Here is an 11,134-nt window from a genome sequence, read left to right as displayed (position 1 = left end):
GAAATCTTTTATTGTCATTCTGAAGGATTGACAATATCCATCGTGAAAGATAACATGCCCATAGTTCGAAAGGAATCGAACCCTGGTATCCGGGGAGATAGTCCGTGGCACGAACATCTGAACAAAAGGATCGTGCTCTCCGTCAGCTGAGAGACTATAATCGCATTTATTTCTACCAGTATGAATATGCAAGTCATTTCAATCGACTCATTTTTGTTTTTATCAAAATCGAGACCCAATGTTTTGATTTTTTTTCTTGTTTTTTTTTTTCAATTCTTCGAAATGGTTAAAAGTGATTCTTCTTGTCTTCAGCATTGACGCACTGCATCACAACTACTCTGTTTCAATGGATGTGTTTTATATAATATAGTATATATTGCTGTATAACTAGGATGGAGTAACGCTGTTATCACCGTCTGGGGTATAATTCTAAACTCCACCATGCTTCTCTTGATATCATGACATTAGGATTTTATTTCATGGTATTCCAATAAAAGAAATCAATGTTAACACAAGTTTACTGATTTCAAAATCTCTGGCAGGCAAATTTTGTTAGATACATTTAATCAATGCATAATGCTGCGGTAAAATACTTTCTATCTCAGCAGAATTAATTTAAACGAAAGTTCAATACCGACTGTTGCCGATCACTTCCGGAATTTTCCGAGATGTTCGATATACAGTGTATCGAGAGAAAATTTCAACACCGCAGGACTGGTAGACATTGCAGATCAATATGCATACTAAGATTAATAGATTATATAGAAAAGCAATACCAATCATAACAAAATTATTATTACCTTCTTCGCAAACCAACAGATTCCGGAATTTGCCGAAGTATACCGGGAAACGATTACAACTCCTAGAGTGGTTACAGAATGTGTTTGAGCAGTAACAAGCTGTGTTAAATTCGTAGTCACAATGTTCAAATGCCTTAGAATCTTTAAACGACTTCTTCTGACTATGATAGTCTCCAATAGCATGATAGCTATATAGTATTAAAGATTTGTGAAATTAATTATTTAAAATAAAAAAAAAATGTATCAAATAAAAAGAATCATTGAAAAGGAATTCGCATGGACCCAGTATACGATTACATTATTTCTGTCTGAGTGAAAAAGAAGAGTATTTTATCGAATTTGGCATCAGATGTAAGGTGAAATATTTAGGTATTTTTGGAATGAAACCTTGCAGTGCAGTACCTCAAAGCGAGCGATACATGCCTGTTGTGCCTCTTATTATGTAAAGACCATTTCAATGTAGAATGTCAAACTTAAACAATACTGAAAGTGATTTCCTTGGGAATGTATAAAAATGAAATCGACTTTATTTATCCCACAACAATGACGAAAACATGTTTTTTCAACCTTATCGGTCTTGTTGGATGGGAGCGCGCGAGGGGTCTTACTGTGCGAGGAAGGAAACCGGCAATCGAACCCCGGACGTCAAGATGAAAAGCGAGTGCATTACCACTGCGCCACCCGACAACCCTGAAAGTGTTCAAATGTTCCCTGTAATCACTGTTATAATGTTCAGCTACTGAAAGGAGGGAAATCGTCACTTACTCCGAGATACAATGGTACTGGCACATGTTTGCATATGTCACATTTAAAACTTCGCTTGAAGTAAATATGAATAACATGTAGAATAAATCAATGCTTTAGTATCCGTCAATACAGCTCTGGAAAGTTTTGGCTTCCGCGTGGCATTTAATTCAGTATTAGCTAAGATGTTTTGTGAAATTTCCTGACGATCCTGCTCAAAATGAAATTTACAGTGTTGCAAGAACTTACGGATTAAAAAGGCATAAAAAATATCACTACCTTTACGGAACGAGGTTGAACGTTCCTATTGCAACTATTTAACTGTATCCCTATTTGGCAATTCATCTATAAATAGCCTCTATGTTATTGACTTCGTAGCTCATTCAAGAGACTGTTACCAACAGTTAACCTCATTAATTAACATTTTTACAATTGAAAAACAAACCTAGAGTATAAAAAACGAATTCAACTACTTAATCGGACAGATTTATCGCATTAGCCTAGATAAGATTAAATCAATGACAAGAGAAACCGACGTGGGAGATAAGATGCGTGATTATTTTCGAAGTCATTGTTTAAATTCCTGTGTTCAGAATTGTGTCACCGACGATTACAAATTAATTCATTTCCTTTTTTCTATAAGAATTGTTGGCTTGAGCACGCTAAATGGAATTGTCTGAAACCGAAAGAAAGCAAGTGAGCAGTCAAACTGGTTTTACCCATTTCATGCGTTAGTGGGTAATTACCACTTCAATCTCCACGTCCTACCAATCTACCACCAGGTGGCGCTACCGGTCTTCCGTTTCCCCCAACCTGTTCCGTCCAGGTTTGTCGTTAACCTCAGTACATGTACTTTAAGATTCCTTGATCACGAAATAAAATTCAGAGGTCCTAGAAGAATGTATATATCAGCGAAAATCGCTAGATGATGTGAAGGAATGTTATCGGTTCTAACCAAATACGTGTTAATTGAATGTTACATATATATCATAGCGAACATAGATAGCCTGTACGATATCACAACGTTTTTTCAGTCGGTGATGATAAATAAAGAATAGGTTTATCGGGGAATGTTAGATTACTCGGGATGTCTCTATTGTCAGAATTTATTTCACACGTGTGAGACAAAACAACAAAAGGAGATCGAGTATATTGAAGATTTTAGGATAAATCATCGCTTGTGAAACCATTGCTATGTAATAAGGAGCGGTTTTCGCGCGCTCTTGGCAATATTCTGTTACACTGATAGGAACAAGACAACGTTATTCTATTTATGTACAGATTATGTAGGCTTCCCAGACTAGACTATTTCTACATGTTGTCAATAGATCCGTTTCCATTTTTTATCCTTCAAATGATACATTACATCTTTAGTAAATTCCTGCGTGGGTTTCATCATGCTATTTCGCGATACCCAAGGCGACCTTGACCTCTGACCCGTCATTATTCATCGAAAATCAAAGAATAGATTAACTATAAAAGCAGAGCTCGTTAGTCTGTCTGATACACCGAAATCATACATGGGAATCGATGCTGCGATGGTAGATCCATGTCGTCGAGGGAGTCGATCCGCGATCCGGTCAGGTTTTTTCCACCGCACTGATGGGATTTAATCCGTGATCCGCACCAATTTATTTCCGTTTCTAATAAATATTTGCCACTTTATTTCAATGTAGATTAGGTTGGTCAAGAATGACACATGCTTCGAAATGATGTAAAAATATTTATACGTCTGTATGGAAGTTGACCATTATCACACCAGGACCATGTTCTGTGTACTACAGTGCATATATTGACTGAAATACTTATAGACGGGCGCCATTCTTTCTGACAATGTTGGTCAGAAGGATTTGCTATTTCGACCATCAAAACGATTTCATTGTTTAGTCTCTCACAGAACTACAATAAAACTACCGATAGTTTATCAAATCGGAAACATCAAAGAATAGAAAAATCCATGGTGTTAATTTATTCATGGACATTTCCAAAGATTAATCTGTTTGTTTTAATTTCTGCCACGTTGTAGAAATTAATTTTAATAAGTAAACGTAATTATAACAGTCCGTCATCGTTTAAGAAATTAAACAGATCTGATGTCGATTTCATTGTCGGGGGCTGTGATCTGGCGCGTGTCATAACCAATTACGGATTGATGTTTGAAAACGCAAATAGTCAGTTTCTGGGTTTAATACGGGGTGTCAATATTGACATTCGAGAAGTCGTGATTGGGTAACGTGACATGGAATCCGTGTGTGGGTAATTTACACAACACAATTGTGTGAATAAACACCTGAAACGGACACGGTGAGAAAGGTACGGAAACAAACAAATCCTCTGTCCTTCGACACGGGACCTGATCACAAGAGTGTCCAATTATGTCCAATAATTTAATTTCTGCGATCAATAAAAAAATTGCTTGTTGATAATTCATTACGACGGCGCATCTCTTTTATTTGTTTAAATATCAAATACAATTATAAGAGACTCCACTGATAAAAATACGACCTCACTACATTAACAAGACACGTGCATTATTCCAGCTGCTAAGTCTAAATTTACAGCTGTTAATTTGCTATCTATATACACTGTGTATGTAACTAAATAATTAAGTTAATATTGTGTAGTAATTAAAAGGCCACACTTCCTTAATTCTCTTCTAGGTCCCGTATCAAGAATAATTTCATGCTTTCTTGAAATATTGGGTATTATTCCAATGAATAAATCTGCATTCTAATAATCCAGATCGTTAAGTGCTTATATGTATGAGGAAAATATAATTGCATGTACGGAGATGTGTTGCGGAAATTAGGCCCACGAAAAAAATGAACAAGATAGGATTGTTCGAGTCGTGTTGATCATAGTTTTATATATAAATCCTTGACAAGCGATATCATCTGTCTATCCGGTCGACCTCTCGGATGGCCGGTGAACGAAAATGGAAAATTAAGAGGATTGCTTTTATTTGACATATGTCCTTACACATGGTGTTTGCTTTATCTCCAAATTTGTCAACAAAATATATTTTAACACTAAAATATTACTTTTGCTAAAAATGGCGCCGGCAATATTCGCAATTTGTCAATGGAGCCCACGAATCCAATTAAAACGATATCCTAATTAGGATATAATGAATTAGATTTTGAAACAACCTTCGGCTATTATCTTATAGAGTACAGTTTCAGATGTGTTTAATTTCAGATACCAGTCATATACATGTAGACAGCAACATTATACATAGCAAAAATACACCGGAGTAAGTCTAAATATATATTTTTATTCTTTACAATAAACTTTACTATGTGTTTAAATGCCAAAATATATATTTAAAGTTATGGATAGTTCCTGTATCCCATGACGTGCAAGATATCCATTAAGTCAAAAGAACTGAAAACGAATGTCTAACCGTCCAGTCTTTAATAAACCTATGTCAATGTAAGGAATTCGTGACAAGTCCCTGTGTTATAGGTTAGGTGAAAAATTCCAACGATACCTAGCCTCTGACTTATGAGTGTCTCCATGTAGTTATTGTCAAATCTTTATCGGTGGTAAATTGAAAAATGTCCAAATCACATGTAACATCACCCTCAAAACATGGGGAATAGCAGTTAAGAAAATGTACAAAATATAAATTACGAAAAACAAAAATGAAACAAAAAAGTGTTTGTTTCCTTTAACAATTGGACGAAGGGTTGATTTCTTTGCCAGTAACAGCCAAAGGGAGGTAACTCCTTCTAAAGAATTCGCTGCAAAAGCAATCCCACAATTATTAGTCCCATCCACCTTCAAATTCACGTGTATTCCGCAGTGATTTTGTCACGAGCTTATGCTTCCAATACAAAGACTATTTTACTCATGTGACAACAAATGACCCAGTCTGTTAACCAATGATGAAATAAACTCGAAAGACCGATTCAAAGCCAATACAACGAAGAGGAAATGTCGAAAAAAAGGGAAAATTAACAGGGTATACCTTTGAAACGAATCCGTTACGAACAGCGAATACATCTTACTTCATGCTGCACATGCTCTGCAGGTATGGCGTAAGACCTGTTCCTGGTGCTCAATTGCATGATTGCAAGAGGCGACTGAACCCGAGGTATCTTTATTCTTACTAATGTCTTCCTTAACACTGCATCACCTTTGACCTCTACCATGGCTTTTGTCCACTGGCCGAGTCGTGCCAGCGTCTTTTGAAATGGAAGTTACTATTCTCTGCTTAACATTCAGCATTATGGTAGTGTAACGACCGTTTCATCTGTTGTCAGTATGATGTGACCAGGTGGTGTGTATCATGCTCGAGGCCTTCGGCAGTTCAGTGTGGCAGCGCTACAAAGTCGGCTTTAGTTCCGCACTACAACGAGATCTACACGGACATACCACCTGACTTCAAGAAACACAAACATATCGGAAGGCCGACCCACTCCTCGACCGATATTATTTTATATCAAAAACAAAATTGATAATTTTACATTTTTCTCGGGTAAAAAAGTTCTGACTAACCCTGTAATGCCACAATTTCAAAGAATATCGCTACAAATCTAACGTAATAAATAGTTTTTTTAAAAAATTCGAAACGACTCAGTGATTATTCATAATTATGCGGGAAGTCCTGCCCTCTGACGCATGCGCACAGAACTGTAAATAAATGAAGTGGGGAAGAAAACGTGTTTTGACGGACTCTGAGGCGAAAAGAAGGAAGATGGCGCCCTCGACCGGCTGTTTCATACTCTGTTTGGCTCTCTCGTGTAGTATCACTCTAAATCATATTCATAAATACTCTTACTATCGAATATTTCGCGATGTTCTATATGTTCGTTACGGTATCGTAGCCCCCATTTGAGGGCATCTTTGCAATTTTTGTCGTAATCTGCACGTTTTTGTCTAAGCATTGAAAGATGTGATCAATACATACGTTAGATGATTTCCATACAGGATATATAGAGTATTGATTGCATTAATTCGATAAAATCTCTTTACAAGCGATGTCATATGTACGTACTACTCACCTCTTCCTCCATTTTTGTTTTGGTTCTGACCGCGTCTGAACGTATCACGTGACTTTTCCTCATCAATATTCATATCCTGATGTTGATTAATGAGACTAATTCCGGCACCGATATCTCCGGTACCCTTTCAATTTCAAGTTCGAAACTTCATACAAATTTTTACTTATATATTATCTATAAATATACAACAACATTTCCAGTCAACAAATTATGAAAAAATATCTATAACGGAGTGGGTCTGGCTCTTTAAATAACCACAGAAGTTGATAGGACGCTACGTTATATCAACTAGTCCATTCACACAATATGACGACAATTATGACGACAATACATCCCTTCTTATATAATCGTCATCACTTACATGATGAAACATGAGATATTCTGAATTCTAGAATATGTAATACTGTCTAGAAGCAGGGATTCTGTGTAGGAGTAAGAAAACCACAATAGCGAAATTGAAATCAAATATATACACCCTAGTGAAACGATGTCCCAGTTTATTGTTTTGTACGTGAATATAGACGTAAGGTGTTATTATAGATAATATAAAAAAAGTGAAATAAAATTACTTTTAAAGATCGTTGTTACCTCTTCAGATAAGATTTGCAATAAATTCATCCTCGTACGAAAAATAAGAGCAAGTCAGCAAACAGAGGAGCATAGTTAGTTTTCATGGTCCTGACATATCTATTGGATAATTTCGCTTCCAAACTCAATACATTGTCAACAGTATATTCAGTCATGGTCATTCTTTGATTCTCTGATTTTCCAACCTGGGTTGATTCGTATTTTTCACTGTATACTCTCCAGTATAGTTCAGAATATCACCACTCATCTTCACAAGAGTACAAAAGCGTTCATTTAATTCGGAAACGAATATGTTAGTGTACATTGCGGAAAAAGTCGGATACACTCATATGATATGGTTTCATGAGTGAATGTTCAAGGTCGACCAAAAGCCCTTTGGAGATGATTCAATAAAATTTGATAAAATAGATGTTTTATGGAACAAGTATCTGAGGCAGCCATAGCATGGAATTTAAAACCAAAATCCTCAGCCGAGTTCTAGACATTATTTGCAATATTTATGTTTCATCTGCTTGGTTTGCAATGTGGCGTAGGTGTTTTAAATACACATCGTAAAATTTAAATTGCATGTCATCATTTTTGCAACATACGTCTACAATATACATATCTTGTACATGTTTCATTTGAAATATTGCAATATATGGCACACCGGAATACTTCCATTTTTTTTTAATCATAGGAAATTTCCCCATAGGCCATGTGCAGCTGTGGACAATTACGAATGTCTTCTACAGGATTACAAGCGATGCTGACTTGGTATTTTTCTACTCTGAAATTGGATGCAAAGAAATCTTTAGGATGTGTGAGAACTCGCCACAAGCGAAATATGTTTGATAGGCGACTAGTTCTATGAGAATGTGACATTTCGTCAGTTTTAATGAAGGTCTCATGTCTAATAACATCTTTTAGTTCACGGAGAAGTGTGATATTTCCGTCGGTAATCATGTATCTTCATATCAACAGTAGCACCTTACAACTACTCTTTATACTAGACATTTGGTCAATAAAAAGAGAAAGAAAATTATACAAGATTTGGGTCACAAGGGCTTCGCACGTACTTTCAGTCAAACGTTGCTATACACATGTATGTACCAGGAAATACTAAAAGATGAAAATAGAATTTTGAAATCATTTTATAGAGGTTAGGCGTCTGGTCTAAATTTAGTTTTTGTATTGTGTAATTAGTTGGGTCTATTTTGATACCGTTATTTTCATGTGGGGGTAATATTTTCACAATTACGCGGTACATAAACGTGATCCCAAAAATTTAAAACAAGAAATAACGGGACGTGTGTGTGTAGGATATTCTTTCTTGTACAGATCGTGAAATTTTGATTCGTGATAATGTAATTCGATCGTTTTGAAAGAAAACCGTGGGCATTTTGACCCGTAAAAAAATCGGCAATACGGTATCTTGGAAGGACATGAGATATTAAAGGGTTATGGAATAAAGAACATGCTCATGGGACAAACTTCGTGCTAAATGCTTATGGCGTGTATATCATGATTGATTAATACGCAACTGAATGGTTTTTGATAAGTTTTTTATTCAAATTATTGAAATTGATCTTCTTGAAATAGGATCCGATTTTCTCATAAGTATCCAGATTAATTTCAAAATCCAGTACACGTTTTTTTATCTAAAACATACAGGTCATTCCAAATATACACAATTCAGGCTAAAGGAATAATTCCATACATATAATTTAAAGTGTTGTGGTTGTTTTTGTCTTTTGAGAATTGTTCACGATGTCTTGAAAACTTGAATCCCTGCGTAATTACCTTATCATGGAAGCTGTTGATGATTTTGATGACGTAAATCATGATGTGCTTTAAATCAGCGTACGAAGCTCTAGTTTTAGTAAGCCTATCACATTATGGTACATTTATATTTGGAACAAGTTTTGGGGCTCGTCTCGAAGCCTTTTCTAACATCTCAATATCTTTCTTTTTATAAGGAGTCGGCTCAAAGAAGCATATTTTAAGTGTAAGCGAACTAACGCTTGAAATAACTTTTTAAAAGTAATTTCATACAGGTACACAAACAATCGTCTTAGAATGCCCATTATGCTAGATTTTTTTGGTGTTGACTAAAAAGTTGAAATCTTTATCCATATTGACTTCAATATCTTTTTCTTTTGTAACATTTTGCAAAACAATTAGACTGTCTCTTCACATGAAATAATCTACATTATTTTTGATGATTGAGAATTATTGAAGGGTAAAGTATTGACCATATTTGGAGTTTATCCATACAATTTTGGAGTTTTTTCTTCCGTACTAGTTTTTTCCAGTGTCACAGAGGTCAAAGTGACCTCTTATTTTATTTATACAGTGTCTTGTGTAGAATAGGAAGAGAAAGGAATGAGTTATGACATTAAAGTTCTTATCTTTGGGATGCTGGATGCTAAGGACTATCAGATTGTCGAATTGGATATATAGCTAAACAGCTGACTCTTGTTCAAAATACAAGTACATGTACAAGTATTTGAAAGCAAGACTTCAGATAAAGATCAATTCATAAACTAATAAATTAATCTTATGGAAGAAGGGTATTGTAGTTTCTTGGCGTAAACATAAGCATATAAAGCTGATATGATAAGATCAAGATTGATAGACCAATGAAAATTTAGTATCTCACAAAGCGGAGATACAAACACCGCATAAATAAAGCTGATATGAAAAGAGCAGACTCGCTGTCAGACAGTCGGGTTCGATTTTGAAAGTTTGCCAGGATTCGAACCAGGAATCTTCTGATCCGTAGTCAGACGCGTTATCCATTGCGCCACAAGCCCTGAGGTACAACTGTTTTCAAAGAGAAAAATTTGTTATCATTGAGGTTAAAACCAGTTTTATGTGGTTCATTGTCATTTTACTGAAGTAACACTCCTGTGTATATTGTATGTGGAATTAGGGTTCTTTTGGGGAAAAAAGACTGACTCGAGGATGTCTGTTTCAAATTTATTGTGGGTACAAATATCCCTAAAAAGACAAGAACACGACTATACAATACGAGCACACAAAACTACTTTTACAAAACGTTATCGAACGCACTACACAATTACTTCACAATACACAATGCGAACAACTGGACATCTGAAGTAGGAGATAATATACGTGTATGTGTAAAATACGACCGACTGAACCTGTACAGCAATATTAACTATTTAAGGGTAATAATCGTTTACAAATAAATCACAGCAACTTACCCTGCATCTGGTGTTGGGGATGTGTACTTATATCTCGAATAGATACAGTAGATGTAGTTGCGTTGATCGGTTCAAATCTCAAACGTCCAACCCCTTTGAAATCTAGTGCCCAAGTGGAAAGACGAAAAAGCGGGAAAGGACCGGAGAATAGGCAGCCGGCATGTGTCCGGAGAGGTCAGTCCGGTCAACAAAACAATACAATACATCACATGACATCAAACATGAGTACACACAATGCGAAATACATACAAACCGAAAGTGACGGTCACGTGATCTAGCGACACGAAGCGATATGTTAAACAACAATTACAACTGCCATGGACAGTAGTAAAAAAAGGAACTATTACCGTACAGGATTTTATTAGCATATTTATTAAATACAACTATAAAATATTTAATAACTTAATCAGAGTGCCACATGTATATTTAAAATTAGTTAAAATATTGAATAAATAAATCAATGAAATTAAACAAACGAAAAATTTAGTCTCTCACAAAGCGAAGAAAAAATAGTAAAATATACTCAAATAAAACCTCAGAAAAAAAGGTTAATTTATCGCAAGAAATGTTATATTCTAATATATACATATATATGTCCGGATAGAATGTACTAAACATTTGTATATTAGTGTTACACTGTAAACTTCCGGTTTTCTAGTTTCGTTTCAACTTCTCCAAAGGCCCCTAAAAATTGACCGACTCTAATATTTCGACCCAAACGTTTTTATTACTTCCATCAGCATTTTTACGGTATTCCGGATTTTCTTCGATGCCCGTTTTGTTTTTA

The 11,134-nt window shown here is 35.5% G+C and overlaps 1 non-coding gene across 1 annotated transcript; it reads right to left on the bottom strand.

The window, feature by feature from the left end:
* Positions 1–9,860: 9,860 nt before the first annotated feature.
* Positions 9,861–9,933, bottom strand: Trnar-acg (transfer RNA arginine (anticodon ACG)). The gene has a single exon. It is a non-coding gene; the product is annotated as a tRNA-Arg (tRNA).
* Positions 9,934–11,134: the final 1,201 nt, after the last annotated feature.

The sequence above is a fragment of the Ylistrum balloti genome, unplaced genomic scaffold (assembly GCF_031769215.1).
Source record: "Ylistrum balloti isolate Yb309-2 unplaced genomic scaffold, AGI_CSIRO_Ybal_v1 Utg369672, whole genome shotgun sequence".
Classification (NCBI taxonomy): Eukaryota; Metazoa; Mollusca; class Bivalvia; order Pectinida; family Pectinidae; genus Ylistrum; species Ylistrum balloti.
This window is presented reverse-complemented; position numbering and strand designations above follow the sequence as displayed.